The 21,433-nt window shown below is 44.5% G+C and overlaps 1 protein-coding gene and 1 pseudogene across 2 annotated transcripts in view; one reads left to right on the forward strand and one right to left on the reverse strand.

The window, feature by feature from the left end:
* The window catches only part of RCOR1 (REST corepressor 1), a 117,797-nt gene that overhangs the window by 79,002 nt on the left and 17,362 nt on the right, over positions 1–21,433 (reverse strand). The window lies entirely within an intron of this gene.
* On the forward strand, positions 20,141–20,352 carry LOC119037999 (uncharacterized; annotated as a pseudogene).

Genomic DNA, 21,433 nt, shown 5'->3' on the forward strand with positions numbered 1-21,433 from the left:
ACTTCTTAAATAATTTTACAGTGGAGAATCGTGGAAGGCAACGAGGAAGCAAAAACAGCATTTATTATGTCTGCAACTTATTCTCAAACGGTCCCAATAAAAGCTTTACATGTCTAAAAAACGTCTTTGTCTTCACACTTCACGTGCACAGTTTGCCAGACTCCTGGAACCTGAGGGCACCACTCCACTGTCACCGACGTTCCAGTGGGACACAGATTCTCAACCCACCATTGTGACTTGAGTTGCTCCCTCTGGAAGGTCTTGGGATCCCTTCTGTTTCGGTGACTAAAATCCTGTGATATACTGCTTTATTTTTTCTTTTAGTCATTGTGCTGGGCACTGGGTGGATCTGTCCACTCTGAACACTGATGACCTTCAGTTCTGAAAAAAATTTTAAGATTGTATTTACTGACTTCGGGCCAAGATGGAGGCATAGATGGAAATACTGTGTCTCCTCCTACAACCAAATTTAAGGACAACAAAGATCTAGAAACAAAAGCACAACCAGAACAGACAGAAAATTGAACTGTATGGGAAGTCGGACAACAACGAATCATTCATCCAGACCAGTAAGGGGGCAAAGTCAGTGGGCAAGGGAGAGGGGGTCATGGCAGGAAAAAGTGGTGGTTGGCAGACCTGAGGGCAGCGAGGTAACGAGCAGACCCAATGAGGTGCACAAGGTGGCTGGCGGCCTGACTACGGGCACACATTTGCACGCAGATAAACCAGGCAAAAATGGGCAGTAAGACAAACCACACGACCCAGAGCCCCGGCGACAGGAAATAAAGCCTAAAAGCACCAATCAAAAAAACTTTCAGGGATTGGAGTGCCAGAGAGTTTGTTGGAGACACCCACAGAGTCCGAGAACATACACAAGCCCACCCAGCCAGGAACCAGAACCAGAAGGGCCCAATTTGCTTGTGGGAAGCAGCAGAGGGGACCAAAATCTGAGAGAGGAGCAAGTGCCACCACTCCCTCTCGGACCCCTGACCCATATACAGCATCACAACCCAGCAACTGGGTTAACCCACCCTGGTCAACACCTAAGGCCCCGCCCCTCATTAAGTAACAGGTGTGCCAAGACCAAAAAACCAGGCTCAAAGGGAAGAACAAATCAAATCCCCAGAGCCAATACTTTTAAGTGACCAAGAGATAGCCACCTATCACATGCACAGTTCAAAGCACTGGTGATCAGGATGCTCACAGAACTGGTTGAATTTGGTCACAAAGTAGATGAAAAAATAAAGGCTTCACTAAGTGAAATGAAGGAAATGCACAGGGAAACAATAGTGATGAGAAGGAAACTGGGATCCAAATCAATGGAGTAGACCAGAAGGAAGAAAGAAACAACCAAACAGAAAAGAATGAAGAAACAAGAATTCAAAAAAATGAGGAGAGGCTTAGGAACCTCCAGGATGTCTTTAAATGTTCCAACATCCGAATTACAGGGGTACCAGAAGGGGAAGAGGAAGAGCAATAAGTGGAAAACTTATTTGAACAAATAATAAAGGAGAATTTCCCCAATCTGGCAAAGGAAATAGACTTCCAGGAAGTCCAGGAAGCTCAGAGTCCCAAAGAAGTTGGACCCAAGAAAGAACACACCAAGGCACATCATCATTATATTAGCCAAGATTAAAATGAAGGGGAGAATCCTAGAAGCAGCAAGAGATAAGGGGACTGTCACCTACAAAGGAGTTCCCATCAGACTGTCAGCTGATTTCTCGAGAGACCCTAAAGGCAAGAAGGGGCTGGAAAGAAGTATTCCAAGTCATGAAAGGCAAGGACCTACATCCAAGATTGCTCTATCCAGCAAAGCTTTCATTTAGAATGGAAGGGCAGATAAAGTGCTTCTGAGATAAGGTTAAGATCAAGGAGTTCATCATGACCAAGCCCTTATTATATGAAATGTTAAAGGGACTTTTCGAAGAAAAAGCAGATAAAAAATATGAACAGTGAAAGGACAACAAACTCACAGTTATTAACCACACCTAAAACAAAAGCAAACTAAACGGACAGCTAGATCAGGAGCGGAGACACAGAAATGGTGATCACACAGAGGGTTAGCAACAGGGGAGTGGGAGGAGGAGAAGGGGGGAGAAGGCAGAGAGAATAAGTAGCATAGACAGTGGGGAGAAAACAGACGGGGGAGGGCAAGAGTAGTGTGGGAAATGTAGAAGCTAAAGAACTTACGACATGGATACGAACTAAAGGGGGGAATGTGGGGGGAGGGGGCGTGTAGGGTGGAGGAGAATGAAGGGGAGGAAATGGGACAACTGTAATGGTATAAGCAATAAAATATATTTTAAAATTTTATTTACCATATTTTTCAGACTGTAAGACGCATCCCGCCCACCTGGGAAGAAAGTGAAGCGGTAACCTCACTCCACCGCCGCTCCCCTCCCACAGTGAGCCAGGTAGGCTATGTTCAGACCATAAAACGCACTTCCCTTCCCCTCTCAAATTTGGGGGGCATGCCAAAATGGGACTTATACTCTGAAAAATACAGTATTTGTTTTTAGAGAGAGGGAAAAGAAGGGAGAAAGACAGGGAGAGAAACATCAATGTGTGGTTGCTTCTCACGCGCTCCCAATTGGGGACCTGGCCCAAAACCTAGGCATGGGCCCTGACTGGGCATCAAACCAGTGACCTTTGGTTCCCAGGCCAGCACTTAATCCACTGAGCCACACCAACCAGGGCCAGTTCTGGCAAAGTTTTAAATGTCCATCTGATCACTGTTCCCTGTCAATGTTCCTCCCTCTCTGTCTCTCAAGGACACCTAATGATTCAGATGTTGAGTCTCCTGCATGGATCCATCACCTCTCCCATGATCCTTTCTGTTTTGTTTTTATAGTATATTATGCTATAGTTGCTTTAGTTATCTCGCCCCCCTTCCACACACACCCACAAACCGTCGGAAAAACACACATGTGACAGTACCAAAGTCCCTCGATGTGCACTCCTGGGAACGAGGACACTCTCCTGCCAACCACAACGCCACTGCTACATGTGCTTAATGAGCGGTAAGTCGCCATCACTTAACATGCAGTCCACAGTCACATTTCCACTTTGCTCTTCCCACTGCAAACTCTGCTTTTCAATCAAGGATCCAATCAAGGCTCAGGCATTGTCCCTTCTCTTTTTCATCGTCTTGCTGCCTACTGCTTTCTGGAACATTTCCTACTTAATACTGAAATTTTCCCTGCTACCCTATTTTTAACCCTTCTTTCTTGTTCTCTAAATGGTTCCCTATTTTATGCCATCCTATTTTCTTTAAGCCCTTTGTTTTTGAAGTTTCACTTTCCTTCTGCAACTTGCTTGCATTTCCTGTTTCTCCTTGTGGTTTCTTTTATCTGTTTGTGTCAGACTGTCAGAGGCTTTCCTCATGTTTGTGATGACCCTTGACTGTTCAGTTATAGTTAAGAAGGAATCCCAACTAAAAAGTAGGTTTTAATTTCATGTGCACAGATGAGCTTATTCAGAAAAGTAGCAGTGTTTGCATGCAGGGTGACCAGACAGGGACCTGCTTCATGAGACAGTATTTTCCACAGATGACCATGTTATCTCCCAGGTCACATGTGACCACCTGCAATGCCTGCCTTCAAGAGGAGAGGCCTACATTCCTCCCCCTTCACCTGGGCAGACTGGTGACCACAGCAGAAAAGAGGTGGCACGACTTCTAAGACCAAATCATACGGAAATGACATAGGTTCTGCCTGACTCTCTGGGACACAGACTTCTGGGCAGGGAGCCTCCCTGGAAGCTACCTGAGAGCCTGAGGAACAGCGCAGACCAGTGCACACACAGGGACACACAGAGAGGCCAAAGCCACACGGAGAGAGGAGCTCAGCTGGACGCACTGCCTCCTCACCTGCCCTGTGCCCACAACTTCTCTGGCTCCACCAACTCACTGCAACCACAGAAGTGACCTGAGTCAGAATCTCCTGACCAGGCTCTCCCCCAAATTTCTGACCTATGGAAACCATGAATTACATTAAGTCACTTAATTTTGAGGGTCATTTTTAGGAAGCAAGAATGAGTGGGACAGAATTTGGCACCTGCAAGGGAGACGCTACTACAACAAAAGCCTAGACCGTGTGGGGCAGGCTTTGGCCCAGGTGGCAGGTGGAAGTGGAAGGCCTGGAGGGGCTGCGGAAGCCTGACGGACCTCCACACGGAGACGCCGCAGAGACCCAGTGGAAGCGAGAAAACAACGACTGCATGCTGGAGAAGACGGTCCCTGTGGTGCAGTGTGGAAATGTGGCTGCAGTGAAGGGGCAAACAGGGGATGTGCTCGGTAAGCTCTCTCCTCTGTCCAAGGAGATCTCCAGGCAGAACGGTGAGGGCACCACCCGGCATCTTCACACCGCCTCGGATGGGGGGAGAAAAGTTGGACATGAGCTGGGGAACACAACATGCTAAAAAATAAAGAGGTCATGTCTTGCTGGGTTCAGAAAGAAAGTATTTCTCATCCCCAGCCTCTCCTGAGGGCACAATGATTCTCAAAATAAGAAATGGCTACAGGGAGAAAGATCAAATTCAGAAAGATCCAAGAAAGTTTCAAACTGGCATTCACACAGACCCAGGGCCTGGTCGCGAGCTTGCTGGCTGCCTCTGAAGAGCCTCCGCATTACAAAACGGAGCTTCTGAGATGCTTACTGGGGGTGTCCCAGGGCAGACTCACAAGGAGTCCAAGGACGTATCGCGAAGAGATATTAAGTATGGCTTTTGTTTAATGGACTGGATTATAAATCAGCACACAGAGGACCTACAATTTTTTTTTTAATTGTATCAGTTTGGACTGGAAGATAAACAGTACAAAATGAAAACCTTTGTTCCTCCCAAAAATTATGAGTCTGAAATAGGTTGAGAAAACTAAGCTATATAAAGTAGCCATTTCTTGGAGAAAATATATATCATAGATATGACATGGGATTAATATCCATAATACATTGGGAACTCAAAAACGCAACAACAAAAAAACAACCCAATTCAAAAATGGGCAAAGGTCTTCAAAAGATGTTTCCCCCCAAAGAAGACACAAGCATTCCTAGTTTTACTGTACTTCACTGTAGCATTGCGCGCCAAATACTGCATTTTAAAAAATGAACTGAAGGCAAGACCCTTCCCACAGCAAAAAGAGAACAACTTGTTTTAATGCAACACTAGCCCCAGATGGTACAGCTAAGTGGATTGAGCATGGGCCTGTGAGCCAGAAGACTGTGGTTTGATTCCCAGTCAGGGCACACGCCTGGGTTGCAGGCCAGTTCCCAGCAGGCAACCATACATTGATGTTTCTCTCCCTCTCTCCTTCCCTTCCCCTCTAAAAATAAAATAAAGAAAATCTTTAAAAAAATTTTTTTTTAATCTAAGGACTTCTGATACACTTTTGGTCAGCAATGCCCACACCTCGCCTAAACCTCTGGAGATTCCTGGTACTTCCAGCTCCCAGTCTTTTCTGAGGCTCCGAAGCAGCAATCTGCTTGCTTGCTTGCTTCGAACTGCTACCACTCCATCCTGTGGTTCAGCTTTCTTGGTTCCTCCATGGTAATCACTGTACCTTCACCTATTTTTTTTCAGTTTCCAAAACATTAGTGACATCTTCAGGCTGCTCTACTGGTTATAGTATCCCATTACTCAAGGTATCAAAACCCAATCTTTTTACCTCACTTGCTATATAGTTTGTTTATATCCCCTCAAATCTAATCTCTTTCCATTTCTGATGCTTAGTTCAGCCTTCATGATCAACTTTAGAATACTATAAAATCTTAATCCTCACCCAAGGATATCCTCCTTGATTTGAGAGAGAGAGGAAGGGAGAAATATGAGAGACAGAGAAACATCAAGAAACTAACCCTCTCTTTCTCCCTCCCTTCCCCTCTCTATAAAAATAAATGAAATCTTTTTAAAAGTAATCAAATAACAATAAAAAGTTAAAATTTAGGGAGACTTCCGCCAAGATGGAGGCATAGGTGGATGTACCGTGCCTTCTCACACAACCAAGTTTAGAGACAACTGAATATTAGCAACAGAAAACACAGCCAGAACACGGAAAATTGAACTTTTCGGAAGTCTGTTAACAACAAATTCTTCAGCCTGACCGGTAAGGGGCGAAACCAGCGGCTGGTGAAGCGGGATTGCACAGGACATCTCGGTCAGCCGGACTCAGGCACGGAATACAGACGCGCGGAATCCAGGCACAGGGTTGGACCTAGTGAGCGACTGAGTGAGCCACCAGGCGAGCGACCTCGGGGGAGACAGCGGGGGAGCGGTGCTGCGTGTTGACTGTGGTCGCGCATTTGTGCGCAGGCGGACAGGCGAGGGAGTGGGCGGTTGGACGTGGCCCCGCGGCAAACTGCAGTGGAGGGCGCCGCCATTTCCCTGCTCTGACCCCTCCTCCACATACAGCGTCATAACCCAGCGACTCTGAGTGGCCCGGCCCTGGTGAACCACCTAAGACGCTAATCCTCACCCAGCGTAACCAAACAGCAGAGGGCGCCGCCATTTCCCTGCTCTGATCACGCCCCCACATACAGAGTCACAACCCAGCAACCTGGGAGTCCAAGACACCGCTTCTCACACTTAAAGGGCCAGAACAGACCAAAAATGTCGCAAGATCTCAAAGCCCCAGAGCCCATAGATCTAAGCGATGAAGAAATAGCAAAACTCTCAGACGCACAGTTTAAAACACTGGTGATCAGGATCCTCACAGAACTGGTTGATTATACCGACAAATTAGACAAATATATGAAGGCGAAACTAATGGAAATGAATGGAATTGCACAGGACACCAATAGCAATGAAAACGAAACTGGGACTCAAATCAATGGAGTGGACCAGAAGAAAGCAAATAATGGCCAAACAGAAAAGAGTCAAGAAGCAAGAATTCAAAGAAATGAGGAGAGTCTTAGGAACCTCCAGGACATCTTTGTACGCTCCAACATCCGAATTATAGGGGTACCAGAAGGGGGAAAGGCACAGCCACCAGTGGAAAACTTATTTGAACAAATAATAAAGGAGAATTTCCCCAATCTGGCAAAGGAAATAGACTTCCAAATAATCCAGGAAGCTCACAGAGTCGCAAAGAAGGTGGACCCAAGAAGGAACACACCAAGGCACATCATCATTACAGTAGCCAAAATTAAAATGAAGGAGAGAATCCTAGAAGCAGCAAGAGCTAGGGGGACAGTCACCTACAAAGGAGTCCCCATCAGACTATCAGCGGATTTCTCAAAAGAGAACTTACAGGCAAGAAGGGGCTGGAAAGAAGTATTCCAAGTCATGCAATCCAAAGACCTACATCCAAGATTGCTCTATCCAGCAAAACTTTCATTTAGAATGGAAGGACAGATAAAGTGCTTCTCAGATAAGATCAAATTCAAAGAGTTCATCATCACCAAGCCCTTATTATATGAAATGTTAAAGGGACTTATCGAAGAAAAAGAAGTTAAAGAAACATGAACAGTGAAAGGACAACAAACTCACAATTACTAACAACCACACCTAAAACAAAAGCAAACTAAGAGGACAGCTAGATCAGGAGTGGAAACATAGAAATGAAGATCTCAAGGAGGGTTAGCAACAGGGGAGTGGGAGGAGGAGAAGGGGGAGAAGGTACAGAAAATAAGTAGCATAGACGGTAGATAGAAAATAGATGGGGGGGTAAGAATAGCATGGGAAATATAGAATCTAAAGGACTTGAGACACATGGTCATAAACTAAAGGGGGGGGAATGGTGGGGATGGGGGGTAGGGTGGAGGGGAATGAAGAGGGGAATAGAACAACTGTAACAGCATAATCAATAAAAAAAATTTTTTTAAAAAGTTAAAATTTCGGACAAAATAAGACAGGTATCTCAATCTCCATGAAGCTGCCTTGGTTAAGGAGGTGCTCAGTCATAAAGAGCTACCTGAAATAGCTGCTGTCATTCTGGAATTTGATATGTACCCTGGGATGAATTAAGTGTTCACAGCTAGTCCATTCGCATCTGAATTCTGACCTTTTAAGCCTAAGAGGCCAAGCTTACAACATACAATTAGTTATCTCCACTCTCTTCTATTTTAAACATTCTCTTAATTAAAAACATGACCAGTTATTTCCACTACAAAGGGTTTATACAATTTCACAGTTGTAATCCCAAACTATTCTGTTTAGTTACCTTCCCCCACAAAAGGTAAAACAGCCAAACACTTTTTAATGAGAAAATTTCATTACATTCCGTGCTAGACCTGCCTAGCAACAAGTTATAAAGCCATGTCATCCTACTTACGTTCCCATGGATACAGTCATGAACAGTACAGTGGCAGCTGTACAAATCAAGGGAAAAATCCAGAGAAAATCACATTTAAAACTTGGATAGAGCCCTGGCTGGTGTGGTTTAGAGGACTGAGAGCCAACCTGAGAACCAAAAGGTCTCCGGTTCGATTCCCAGTCAGGGTACATGCCTGGGTTGCAGGCCAGCTCCCCAGCTCTTCTTGCATGTCCATGTTTCTCTCCCTCCCTTCCCCTCACCCTAAAAAATCTTAATAAAACTTGGATACAAAACAATACTATAAAGGTAGTAACCCTTCCCATTACATTAAATCCATCTCTCCCTATAAGTCTCAAATAGCTTTCCATTAGAATCTACCCTCTGAGCCCTGACCAGGTAGCTCAATTGGTAAGAGCATAGTCCTAAAATGCCAAGGTTGCAGGTTCGATCCCCAATCAGGGCACATACAAGAAGCAAGCACTGAACGCATCAATAAGTGGAACAACAAATTGATGTTCCTCTCCCTCCTTTCCTTTCTCTGAAATAAATTTTAAAAAGAATGTATTTTAAAAAATTAAGAATCTCCCCCTTACACCTATCTCCACTCAGAATCTCTGAAAATTATTAATAAAGCTTCAGTAACGACTCCTGCATCAGAGTTGATAATGCCCTTGGGTTATCTGTATGTGTGCTACTCTCGAAACTGACACGCAGCTCTTTCTGATGCAGCGAGTCGGTCCAATTGGCTTGAACACAAGGTAGAAATCCATCCTACATTTTAAATCTGTAGAATCTGAGTAAAGGTAAATGTTTTTATTGGTTTTCTAAACCAATATTTTTAAACACTGACATCTGAAGTAAGAGAAGGACATAATCTGAGTTGAAGAATAAACAATTATTTTAAACGTGGATATTTATTTCCAATGTTTAAACACTACTACAACTATCTTTTAAATCAACTAAATTTTTATATACTGCTTCTAGAGGAAATAAAGGGACGCTCCCTCACTGCAGTTTAAGGTCACTCCTCCTTCGGTCAATCAACTTTTTCCTACTTTGTAAAACTTCTAGCAGCACAAATAAAAGGGCAAAAACTCAAGATTAATCCCAGAAGTCATAAGTAAAATGATAAATCTGGCCCTGGCTGGTGTGGCTCAGTAGACTGAGTACCAGCCTGCGAACCAAAGGATCGCTGGTTCGGTTCCTAGTCAGAACACATTACTGGGTTGCTAGCCAGGTCTCCAGTGGGGGGTACGCAAGAGGGAACCAGTCAATGAATCTCTCACACACTGATGTTTCTCTCCCTCTCTTTCTCCCTCCCTTCCCCTCTCTTGAACAGTTAAACAAAAAAAAAAAAAAAAAAAAGAAAAGGGCTGACAATTACACATAAAATAAGGACACTTTCAAAATCCATAGGGAATGAAACACAGCCTCTGCAAAAGGCAATTTGGTAGTTTTTATCTAAATTTTGATCCAGTTGCTCCACTGCTAGGAATCTACTCTATAAAAGTGAGCAGAGATTTATGCAGAAAGATACACGCAGAATTAGTTGTAATACTATCAAACACAAGAAAATGTCCATCAACAGGGTCAAATTATGGTTAAATCCATACATATACCATACACATCATTATGAATAAATGTAAGTGCCTTCGGCTCGTGTGTATGTAAAATACACTCTAATAAGTACATATTGCTTCAGTATTTTATATCCAGAGATGTTAGAAATATATACGGATAAAAAATTTTAAGCTTGCATGTGAAAAACTGGGAGAACTGAGACAGTGAAGGAGGACTTAGAAATTAGAAACAATAGAAGCACATGCAAAAGAAACCAGAGATTTGACTAAAAAAATTGTAACTAAATATTAAAAGGCAAGCAATCTTGAAAGTATGTATTCGCAACAGATGACCATGTGTTAATACCTCAAACTGATAAAACCATAAACACTCTATTCAGTGGGAAAAGGACATAAAGACAACTCATCACAGAGTATACAAAAACGTCCCGCCTTTCTGTAAACTGGAAAAATACTCATTAAATAGGGCAATCTTTTGCTTATTAAATTTGTCAAGTGCAAGCCAGAGTATACAGCCAAACAGTCTGTGGTAATACACTGCTGGTGTGACCGGTAACACGCCTTCTGGAAAGTCATCTGGCAACATATCTAAAGATCTTCAAAACGTTCATATATAAGACCCAGTAATTTCACTTTTGGGACCTACAGATAATAATCCAAAATATATAAAAGTGTTATAAATACATGGAGGTTAATTTCAAATTACTTACAAAAAAACTTTTTAAACCAGCATTGCCAACAATAAAGAGTTGGTATGTCTATAATCTATTCCATGGACAATTGTCCAATTAAGAGTTTTGAAACCCTGACTAGTGTAGCTCAGTGGGTTGGGCGTGGTCCTGCAAACCAAAAGGTCGCCAGTAGGGGCACATGTCTGGGTTGCAGGCCAGGACCCCCCCCCCCCCCGGCCGTAGGAGGCGGGGGGTACAAGAGGCATCTCTTGTATATCCATCAATGTTTCTCTCCCTTTCTTTCTCCCTCACTTCCCCTCTCTAAAAGTGAATAAACAGGACTTAAAAAAAAAAAAAGTTTTATCACTGGTTCGATTCCCAGTCAGGGCACAGGCCTGGGTTGCAGGCCAGGTCCTCAGTGGGGGCCCTGGGAATGGCAACCACACAATGATGTTTTTCTCCCTCTCTTTTACCCTCTCTTCCTCCACTCTAAAGATAAATAAATAAAGTCTTTTTTTTCTTTTTTTTAATTTATTTTTTTATTGATTATGTCATTACAGTTGTTCTATGCTCCCCTTCATTCCCCTCCACCCTACCCCCCCATCCCCACCATTCCCCCCCTTTAATTTATGACCATGTGTCTCAAGTTCTTTAGATTCTATATTTCCCATGCTATTCTTGCCCCCCCATCTATTTTCTATCTACCATCTATGCTACTTATTCTCTGTACCTTCTCCCCCCTTCTCCTCCTCCCACTCCCCTGTTGCTAACCCTCCTTGAGATCTTCATTTCTATGTTTCCATTCCTGATCTAGCTGTCCTCTTAGTTTGCTTTTGTTTTAGGTGTGGTTGTTAATAACTGTGAGTTTGTTGTCCTTTCACTGTTCATGTTTCTTTAACTTCTTTTTCTTCGATAAGTCCCTTTAACATTTCATATAATAAGGGGTTGGTGATGAGGAACTCCTTGAATTTGATCTTATCTGAGAAGCACTTTATCTGCCCTTCCATTCTAAATGAAAGTTTTGCTGGATAGAGCAATCTTGGATGTAGGTCTTTGGATTGCATGACTTGGAATACTTCTTTCCAGCCCCTTCTTGCCTGTAAGTTCTCTTTTGAGAAATCAGCTGACAGTCTGATGGGGACTCCTTTGTAGGTGACTGTCCCCTTAGCTCTTGCTGCTTCTAGGATTCTCTCCTTCATTTTAATCTTGGCTAATGTAATGATGATGTGCCTTGGTGTGTTCCTTCTTGGGTCCAACTCTTTGGTACTCTGTGAGCTTCCTGGATTTCTTGGAAGTCTATTTCCTTTGCCAGATTGGGGAAATTCTCCTTTAGTATTTGTTCAAATAAGTTTTCCACTGGTGGCTGTGCCTTTCCCCCTTCTGGTACCCCTATAATTCGGATGTTGGAGCATACAAAGATGTCCTGGAGGTTCCTAAGACTCTCCTCATTTCTTTGAATTCTTGCTTCTTGACTCTTTTCTGTTTGGCCATTATTTGCTTTCTTCTGGTCCACTCCATTGATTTGAGTCCCAGTTTCCTTTTCATTGCTATTGGTTTCCTGTGCAATTCCATTCATTTCAATTAGTTTCACCTTCATATATTTGTCTAATTTGTCGGTATAATCAACCAGTTCTGTGAGGATCCTGATCACCAGTGTTTTAAACTGTGTATCTCAGAGTTTTGCTATTTCTGCATCACTTAGATTTATAGGCTCTGGGGCTTTGAGATCTTCTTGAGACACTTTTGGTCTATTCGCACCCGTTAAGTATGAGGAGCGGAGCCTTAAACCCCCAGGTTGCTGGGTTGTGACTCTGTATGTGGGGGCGTGGTCAGAGCAGGGAAATGGCGGCCCCCTCTGCTGTTTCTTTACGCTGGGTGACGAGCAGAGGCTTAGGTGGTTCACCAGGGCCGGGCCACTCAGAGTCGCTGGGTTATGACGCTGTATGTGGGGTCAGAGCGAGGGAAATGGCGGTGCCCTCCGCTACCACTCGCCACGGGGACCGGCTGTGTTCTGGTCCAATCGCCCACTCCCTCGCTTGTCTATCTGCGCAAGAATGCACGACCACAGTCAACCCATAGCCCTGCTCCCTCGCTGTTTCCCCACGGTCCCTCGCTCGGTCACTCACTAGGTCCAACTCTGCGCCTGGATTCTGCGCGCCTGAGTCCATCTGACCGAGTTTTCCTGTGCAACCCCTCTCCACCAGCCGCTGGTTTCGCCCCTCTTACCGGTCAGGCTGAAGAATTTGTTGTTAACAGACTTCCGAAAAGTTTAATTTTCTGTGTTCTGGCTGTGTTTTCTGTTGCTAATATTTTGTTGTCTCTAAACTTGGTTGTGTGAGAAAGCACGGCGTCTCCACCTATGCCTCCATCTTGGCGGAAGTCTAAAGTCTTTTTTTAAAAAGTGTTTAAAGACCATGCATATACAGAAAAATTAACATCAAAACAATACTAACAGTGAACTTGTCAGACACTGTTCTCTAAGTACCTGATGTATATTACTTCACTTAGTAATACTGTTGGGAAAATATCAAGGGTATAAAGCAGTGGTTCCTGAAATTGGTTTTTCTTCTGAATAAGACACCACTGAGAATGTTACGAAGGCTATGGAGCCTGACGCTCTACAAAAATCCACATACAACATTTTGCACACAACTTCAAGGGCTCCTAAGCTGTAGGTTAGAAAACCCGACATTCGTTCAGCATACTAAGAAAGAGGCATATAGAAGTATGAAGACAGTGCAGCCAGATGAAAGTCTTTCCAGGGAGGCTGGCTCTTCACCTTCAGTGGAAGATAAAGAATGCACGGTGACCCTGGCTGGTATGGCTCAGTGGACTGAGCACCAGGCCTGTGAACCAAAAGTTCAAAAGGCCTCTGGTTACATGGGTTGGGGCATGAGAGAGGTGGCTGATCTTTCTACCTTCCTTCCCCCTCTCTAAAAATAAATAAAATCTTAAAAAAAGAAAACAGAATGCATGGTATAGTTTCATGGTATACTTGGGAAAAATTATGTAATCTATAAAAATTATGAAAATGGGAGGGTGGAAGAAACCAGGAGAATTTTAAAGGCAACCAGCCTGAGATCAAACCCAAGCTCTGACAATTACTGGCTGTGTCACAAACAACACCGGCAGGGCAGTCTCAGTTCCCTGGCAGGCAGGCCGCCAATGTTTCCCTCGTGTGTAAATACCCGTGTTCTGCCCAGTGAGGCGGCTGGAGCACCACCCCAGGAGCCAAAAGGCTGTGGGTTTGATGCCCAGTTGGGCACATACGGGAAGCAAACAACTGATGTTTCTCTCTCACACTGATATTTCTCCCTCTCTCCTTCCCCCTTCCTCTCTAAAAAAAAATGTAAAAAAAAAATACCTTCGGTTGAAGATAAAAAATAAAATGTCAATGTTCTTCACGAGATTGCCATAATGAGTACATACAAAAGGTAGCTATATATGGTAAGTCTCTCCCTATGCGATTATTCAATAACTTAAAAAATTAACATTATCTGTGCCCAAGTCATCTTAAAAGTAGAGAAACTTGCTAACATTTTCCTTGAATCTGAATATATGAGTCTGTTCGACAAACGCAAAGAAAAGTCCACTAATCATTCTGACTTAGAACCCAACCCCTCCTCCCCTTCCTTCCAGGGAGATAAATGCCACAGACGACAGCAGCCCTCCTCACTACAAAAGCAACTAGTGTTAGAGCTGTTGCATCATCGAAAATACGATAGAATACACATGCGGAAATGTCCTAACTACGTGGACTACTTATCTGGTATGCGCACCTGAATCAGGGTTATGGGAACCCTCTGCCCCTAGACGACAGAAAGCATAGAGCGTCATCAGACTGCAGTCACATTAGCCACCTGTCCATCCCAGGACAGACTTCATTACCACTCAGATCTTCAAAACCTGGTGTGGAGAGGTCTGCTTCGCTTCTACTACAGCCAGGACTAATAAGGAGGCCACTATACCACATTCGCCCCTCACCAACTGGGCAGGACAGAACTGCATCGGCAGACACCGCGCAGCTGCCGCACGTCCCTGCACCACTTGGAAACAGTCCGGGAAGAGCAGTGGACCTTCACCCCACACGCCTGAAGCACAATCTCGTGAGTGTGCAGGTACACAAGCACACAGGTGTGAGACACTCTGGCGGCACCTCACATCGAAGTGAGATCTTAAAGGTCAGGTCTCAAATCTACTTTCCATTATATAGAAAAGCAGGATGTTTAATTTTAGAATTTCCTTTTACAGTCAACTTTTCAAAATTTAAAATTCTACTGAGAACAAATTCCACTTTGGATTACAAACTAACTTCCCTTCAAAGTACGGAGGAAAAAGAACTTTACCACCCCATGAAGTTTTCTGGAACCCACCAAGCCGCAGATCACACCTGAACTGGGAAAGCCTGCCGCGGCTCTCCAGCTGGCTTCTGGGAACCCGTGACAGCCTCCTGCAGGACTGGGAGTGAACTCCGGAGCTGGAGGAGCCCCCCGAGCCCCCTGGTTAACTCCAGAACGGAGCTGTATCTCAGGGGATTAGCTGCCAAGTTACCCCATCAAGTGAGGATGACAGAGTCAAAACCTACCTAGAAAAATAGCATCGGGACACTCTCCCCTGGAGACCAACAAGCGAAACCACCTGAGAAAGCTCAAAGCCAGTCAGTCTTCTCCACTGTGCAAGTCACGCCCCCCTCGTCACTGAGCACGCCAGGTTGTGGGGTTGTGTTTAGACGTCACATCCAACTTCAAACGCGAGGACCGTACTTAACTGCAGTCACATTTCCACACTAGCAGAATCACAAGGGAAGATTCCAGGAAACACCTATCTCTTGCTTCCCCCAGGGCTCAAGTATGAGTTTGACGACAGTACATTTAACGACTATACCTCCAGGTTAGTCCTGGACAGTTCCAGTTTATACCTGTCAACCCGGCACAACTTTTAAAGGCCTGTTCACTCTCAAAAGTAGCCTGGACCAGTCTCCTACCAATGTACTTACCCCCACACCTTGTACAGTCAACTCCCACCACAAATCCAGGCCGGGCTGTGACCGTGTCGACCAAGGAAATGTGTCAGAAGCGGTAATGTGCCAGGTCCGGGCCTGCACTCTAGAAGGACTAGCGATGTCTGCCCCTCCTTCTTGGAGTGCTAGCTTTGGGGAGCCCCGAAATACTGTATAAGAAAGTGCGCTGCCCATGGAGTCTGCTCCCACTGTAAAAAGAATAGGCCCTGAGACCACGTGGAGAAGAAAACAGGCCCAGCTGTCCCAGCACTTCAGTGCAGCCCCCAGGTGACACCGATCCCAGCCCTCCAGACAGCAGCCACACGACGCTCCAAGCAAGCCCAGAGAACGGCCACCCAGCTGGACAAGAAATATGAAATAATGGCTGTTATTTAATCCATGAAATCTGAGAGGTCTGTTACACTTTCCTGTGTGAGTCAAGGGAACTCTGGTTAATTCTTCATTGAAGACTCCAAAGTTGGTTGAACTGACTGATAACTTGAGCCAAAAAAGGCAAGACTCTTTGTATGTAATGGCAATCACCACTACTCTCCTGGACCGGGAACGGACCTGAGACCCAGGAACTCACAGGAGTTCTGACCCCAGGAAGGTCTGCAAAGGTTAAAGCTGAGCGAGGCTTGTGGTTTAGTTATTTTTGCACTGATCTTGGAAAGGATTCCTAACTTTGAGCGGTTGCTTTGTACTGAGTTTATGCTAAGCAGACACTTTAAAATGTTTACTACTACTACAGGGTTAAACAGCCTGCCCAAGAGTCCTACATTCCTGTATGACACAAAACAAGATGACATCTCTGTACCTAGGAGGTGGCATGTAATGTAAAAATAGTGAAGAACGTAGAGTCCAGATCAAGGTACCCCACACTGGGTTCTGCCACTTACCAACCGGGACCTGGGGCAAGCTGTCTGAGCTCTCCAGATCTCAGCTCACTGTCCCTTACAAAGGGGATGACACCGCCTGTGCTGCAGGACTGTAGGAGGACTGAAGAAGATCTTTATAAAGCTCTCTGGCACGGAGCTGGTTCTTACACGCACGCACACACACACACACACACACGGAGCTAGAGGGAAAGGAGGTGAGAAGGCTGACACGGTACCTTAAGAACTGCATCAGTCCAGCCACACTCAGACTATCTAACAGGCATATATATGAAAGACATGTAAAAGGCATCTGTAAGCCCATAAAGGCATTCACTACTAAGAAATGCAGGTTAGAAACCTCTATTTTTTAAACTTCATGGAAAGAGTTTCTGTCCCTGTTTTTAAACAATCAGAAAGTTGTTACTGAGAGACAAACTGTCACCAGGCACTAGTCTAGAAGCTAGAATACAAAAGCAAGATTAAAAAGTCCTCACCTCATAGAGCTTACCTTCTAGTTGTAGGAGTCAGACAGTAAACAAGATAAATAAGGAAGTATGTTGGATAATGATAAGAATGAATGAGAAAAAAATAAAGCAAGGAAGGGAAACAGGAAACATCAGAGATGCAGCTGAAATGTTTAGATTGACCAGAAAACCCACTACAGGGAACGCAGCATCTCAGCGCAGAGGGAAAGAAAGAAGGCCATGAGCCATTGGTAAGGGGAGCTGAGAAAAGGCACTGCAGGCAGCAAACAACGCGCAGAGACCCTAAGACAGAAGCAGGGCTCAAAATGGTCAAGAAACAGCAAGCAGGCCCCTGGGGCTGGGCAGAGAAAAAGGGAAGGTGGTTGGGACTGAGGCCAGGGTGGCAGTGACCAGATCCCGTAGGGACTAAACTGGCACACGATTCTAGATGTCTTGGGGAGAAAGGGTTTTGTGGTGGTTAGTTTTATGTACCAACCTGACCAGGCCACAGAGTGCCCAGATATTGGTCAAATATTATTGACTGTGTCTGTGAGGATGTTTTTGGATGAGATTAACATTTGAATTGGCAGACTGAGTAAAGTGGATTGCCCTCCATAATGTGAGTGGCCCTCATCCAATCGGCTGAAGAGAAAAAAGCTCGAGCTGAACAGTGGATCTCTTTATCCTCAGGTCTTTGGACTGGGACTTGAACTTACACCACCACTTCTCCTACACCCCCAGCTTACTAACTGCAGATCTTGGAACTTCTCAGCCTCCAGTTACACAGGCCAATTCTCCTTATAGTATGTATATATGTATGTGTACGTGTTATGTATATATCCTATTGGTTCTGTTTCTCTGGAGAACCCTGACTAATCAGGTTTAAAAGAGGAGGGATGCACTGGGTCTCTTAGGGTAAACAGGTCAAATAAGAGAAGAACTGCAAGCTGACTACTGGATATAGCAATATGGAGGTCTCCAGTGATGTTATGAAAACTTAGGATTGAGTGCTGGCCTGAAAATCAAAGGGTTGCCAGTTTGACTCCCAGTCAGGGCACATGCCTGTTCCAGCCAGGTCCCCAGTGGGGTGAGTAAGAGGCAACCACACCTTCTTTCTCTCCCTGTTGGTTCTCTCCCTCCCTTCCTCCCTCCCTTCCCCCCTCTAAAAATAAATAAAATCTAAAAAAGAAAGATATAGAAGACACAATATAGGCAATTACCCAGATAAGTTTTTTTAAATATTTTATTTATTTTTAATAGAGGGAAAAGGAGGAAGAAAGAGAGGGAGAGAAACGTCTGTGTGTAGTTGCCTTTCATGCGCCCCCTACTAGGGACCTCGCCTGCAACCCAGGCCTGCGCCCTGACTGGGAATCAAACTGGCCACCCTTTGGTTTGCAGTCCAACACTCAATCCACTGAGCTACACCAGCTGGAGCCAGAGAAATTTTTTTAAAACAAGGGAGAAGTATCACCCTATTTACATGCTATTGAGACTATAACAGAAGAAAAATCCAATGACACAAATAAAGGGTGAATGAGTAACAGAGTCTTTGAGTTAGCTAGAAGGCAACAGGGTCTAATGCACATGCAGAGACGTTAGCCTGGGCTTGGAGCGTGAACAGTTACGCAGCTAAGGCAGATGACTACGCACAGATGCGGGAAGGTAGCACATATGGCAGCAGGAGCCTGTGGAAGTTTTCTTCCGATTGCTTCCATTTTTTTCCCAGTGCAATAAAGGAAGGATGTAGAAAGAATTGAAGGTTTAAATGAGGTAAGTGCTGTCTAGGTGAGTAAACTGCAGCAGTAAAACAGAATATAATAGAACAGGCCTGCCTAATTTTGGTGATTATGACTTTAAAGTAAGACTAGTCAGTACGATTTCTCCAGCCACATTCAGCTGTATAAATACAGGCAAAGTTTAAGCAAAAAAGGCTGCATTAAACAAGCTGTAACAGATGCAGTTCACGCACCTTCCCAAATCCACGAAGACTAGCCCACTGCTCTACCGCCCAGCTGAACATCCCCACAAGGGCCAGCAAAGGCTCATGAGCTTCACACAGTCATAAAGCCCCAGCCTGCGACATGTGTCTCCTCGCCTAACACCACCAGCTGTCCCTGCCTCCCCTGGGGGTAAGGGCTGGGCTTCAGTGGCTGACACTGTGCCCACGGTGGCAGAGCCACAACAGCTCAAATGCCCAGATTCAGCTGCCTCTCCAGCAGCTGCCTGGAGAGGCCAGTGACGAACCCAACAGCACAGATGAGTGAAGACCCTGTGGGGCGACTCTGACCATGAGACAGGAGAAGGGAAGGAGCCAGCCAACGTTTTGGCTGTCCTCCCCATATGCCTGCCCCGCCCAGGCGTGTCCCAAAACCCTTACACACCAGTAGGAGTGTGAAGTGTGGAAAAGTTTTCAGTTTCTTAAAAATTAAGCATACAACTACTGTATGATTTCACTCCTGAATATTTACCCAAGAGAAAATATATGTTCACGCAAAGATCGTACAGGGATATTCAGAATAGCTTTATTGTCACAGCCAGACAATAAATATCACCCTGACAATAAATAACACAAATCACAGCCAGACAATAAATAACACAAATATCACCCTGGCTGATATGGTTCAGTGGGTTGAACCAAAGGGTCACCGGTTCAATTCCCCAGTCAGGCACATGCCTGGGATGCAGGCCAGGTCAGGTCCCCTTGTTGGGGCTGTGCAAGAGGCAACCAATCAACGTTTCTCTCACACATTGTTGGTTTTCTCCCTCTCTCTCTCCCTCCCTTCCCCTCTCTAAAAATAAATAAATAAAATCTTAAAAGAAAAAATAATCCAAATATCCATCAAGAAGTAAATTAATAAAAAGCTTCTGGTATATCCATATAATGTAATACCACTCAGCAATAAAAAGGAATGACTGATACATGCAACCACATGAATGAGTCTCAAAATAATTATGTAAAATTAAACAGAAACATAGTACATAAGTTAAGACTCCATTTATATGAAACTCTAGACAATGCAAATTAATCTGCAGTGAGAAGATCAGTGGTTGCTTGGAAGGGGGCAGGTAGGAGGAATTACAAAAGGGCACAAGGAAACTTTTGGGGGTGATGGATATATTCAGTATCTTGTGATAATTTCACAGGTGTATCCCTATGTCAAAACTAATCAAACTGTAAACTTTAAATACGAAAGTTTACTGAATGTCAATTATACCTCAATAAAACTTTTTTAATCCAACACATGGGTCATGTTTGGATCCTAATCTCAACAAACCAACTATTTACAAGTAGTTGACTGGATCGCTTCTCGGCCTTTTGGCTAAGATCAAGTGTAGTATCTGTTCTTATCAGTTTAAAAGTAGTTGACTGGAGATTTAATTATACTAGGAAATAAGTATTAATTTCATTGTGATATTTGTGGATGGTTTTTTTGTTCATGTTGTTTTTTATATTTAAAGGCTTTTTTCACGCCCCGAGACATGCACAGCCTCCCAGGTTACCCGCACCACAAGGGCCATCTGCAGCAAACGCTGCACCTACCCGGATACGTCTTACTCACAGAGGGCACAGTACACCACAGCATGCGCTTTTGGTGCTGTCCATTCTATGGGTTTGGAAACAACCAGTGCCATCAGAATGACACCACACAGAATCGTTCCACTGCCCTAAAATTCTGTGTCGCACCTGTTCGTCCCCGCCCTACTCTAATTCCCGCGACCACTGACCTTTCCATGCCTACACACAGTTGCCTCTTCCAGAATGCCACAGCTGGACTCACATAGCATGTAGCTAGACTGCCTTCCGAGGTAATATACTCACGGGTGGACAGGCACATAGGTGAAGGTAGGCCTCACTCAGAAGGTAACGTTTGAGCAAAGATATGAAAGAAGTGAAGGAGATAAAATCAGAGAATAATGCAAGACCAGACTGAGCAGATCTTATACAGCCACTGTGAGGTCTTTTGCTTTTAGACCTGAGTGAAATGCCACCACTAGTAAGGTCGTGAGCAGCAGAGAAACATACTGATTTATGTCTTAATATACAGAAGCAGGACTTACCGAAAGCTGCTGCAGTAATTTGAGTTACAGATGATGATTGTTTATGGGATAGTAGCAGTGGAAGCAATGAAGCAAGTATATTTTCCCAGCTACTATAGATGGTCTGTAGACAAGGATACAACAATTATATAGGCAGGTCCCACCCTCAACAGATATGGGAGCAGATATGAAAGCTAATAATTACTTAAAAACAGAGAAGTGCTACGCTGGCTGGGCAGCCCAGCTGGTTGGAACAGCCTCCTGTGCCTGTGCACCAAAACACTGCAGGTTCGATCCCCAGTCGGGACACACGTGGGGTAGGCTGGAAGCGATCCATGTTTCTCTCTCAGATCTCTCTCTCTCTCTCGAATCAATAAACATGTATTTGGGACAGGATTAAAAAACAGAGAAGTGCTACAATAGAGGTAAGCAACACGGTACAACAGGAAAACAGATGAGGTGAACCCAACTTAGAGGAGAAATGAGAGAAGAGTCCGTGACAATTCTAAACGAATGTTGCCTGAATCATTATGTGCAGGTATCTCAGTCTCAAAG

The sequence above is a fragment of the Artibeus jamaicensis genome, unplaced genomic scaffold (assembly GCF_021234435.1).
Source record: "Artibeus jamaicensis isolate MK-2021 breed Jamaican fruit bat unplaced genomic scaffold, CSHL_Jam_final contig_444, whole genome shotgun sequence".
Lineage (NCBI taxonomy): Eukaryota > Metazoa > Chordata > Mammalia > Chiroptera > Phyllostomidae > Artibeus > Artibeus jamaicensis.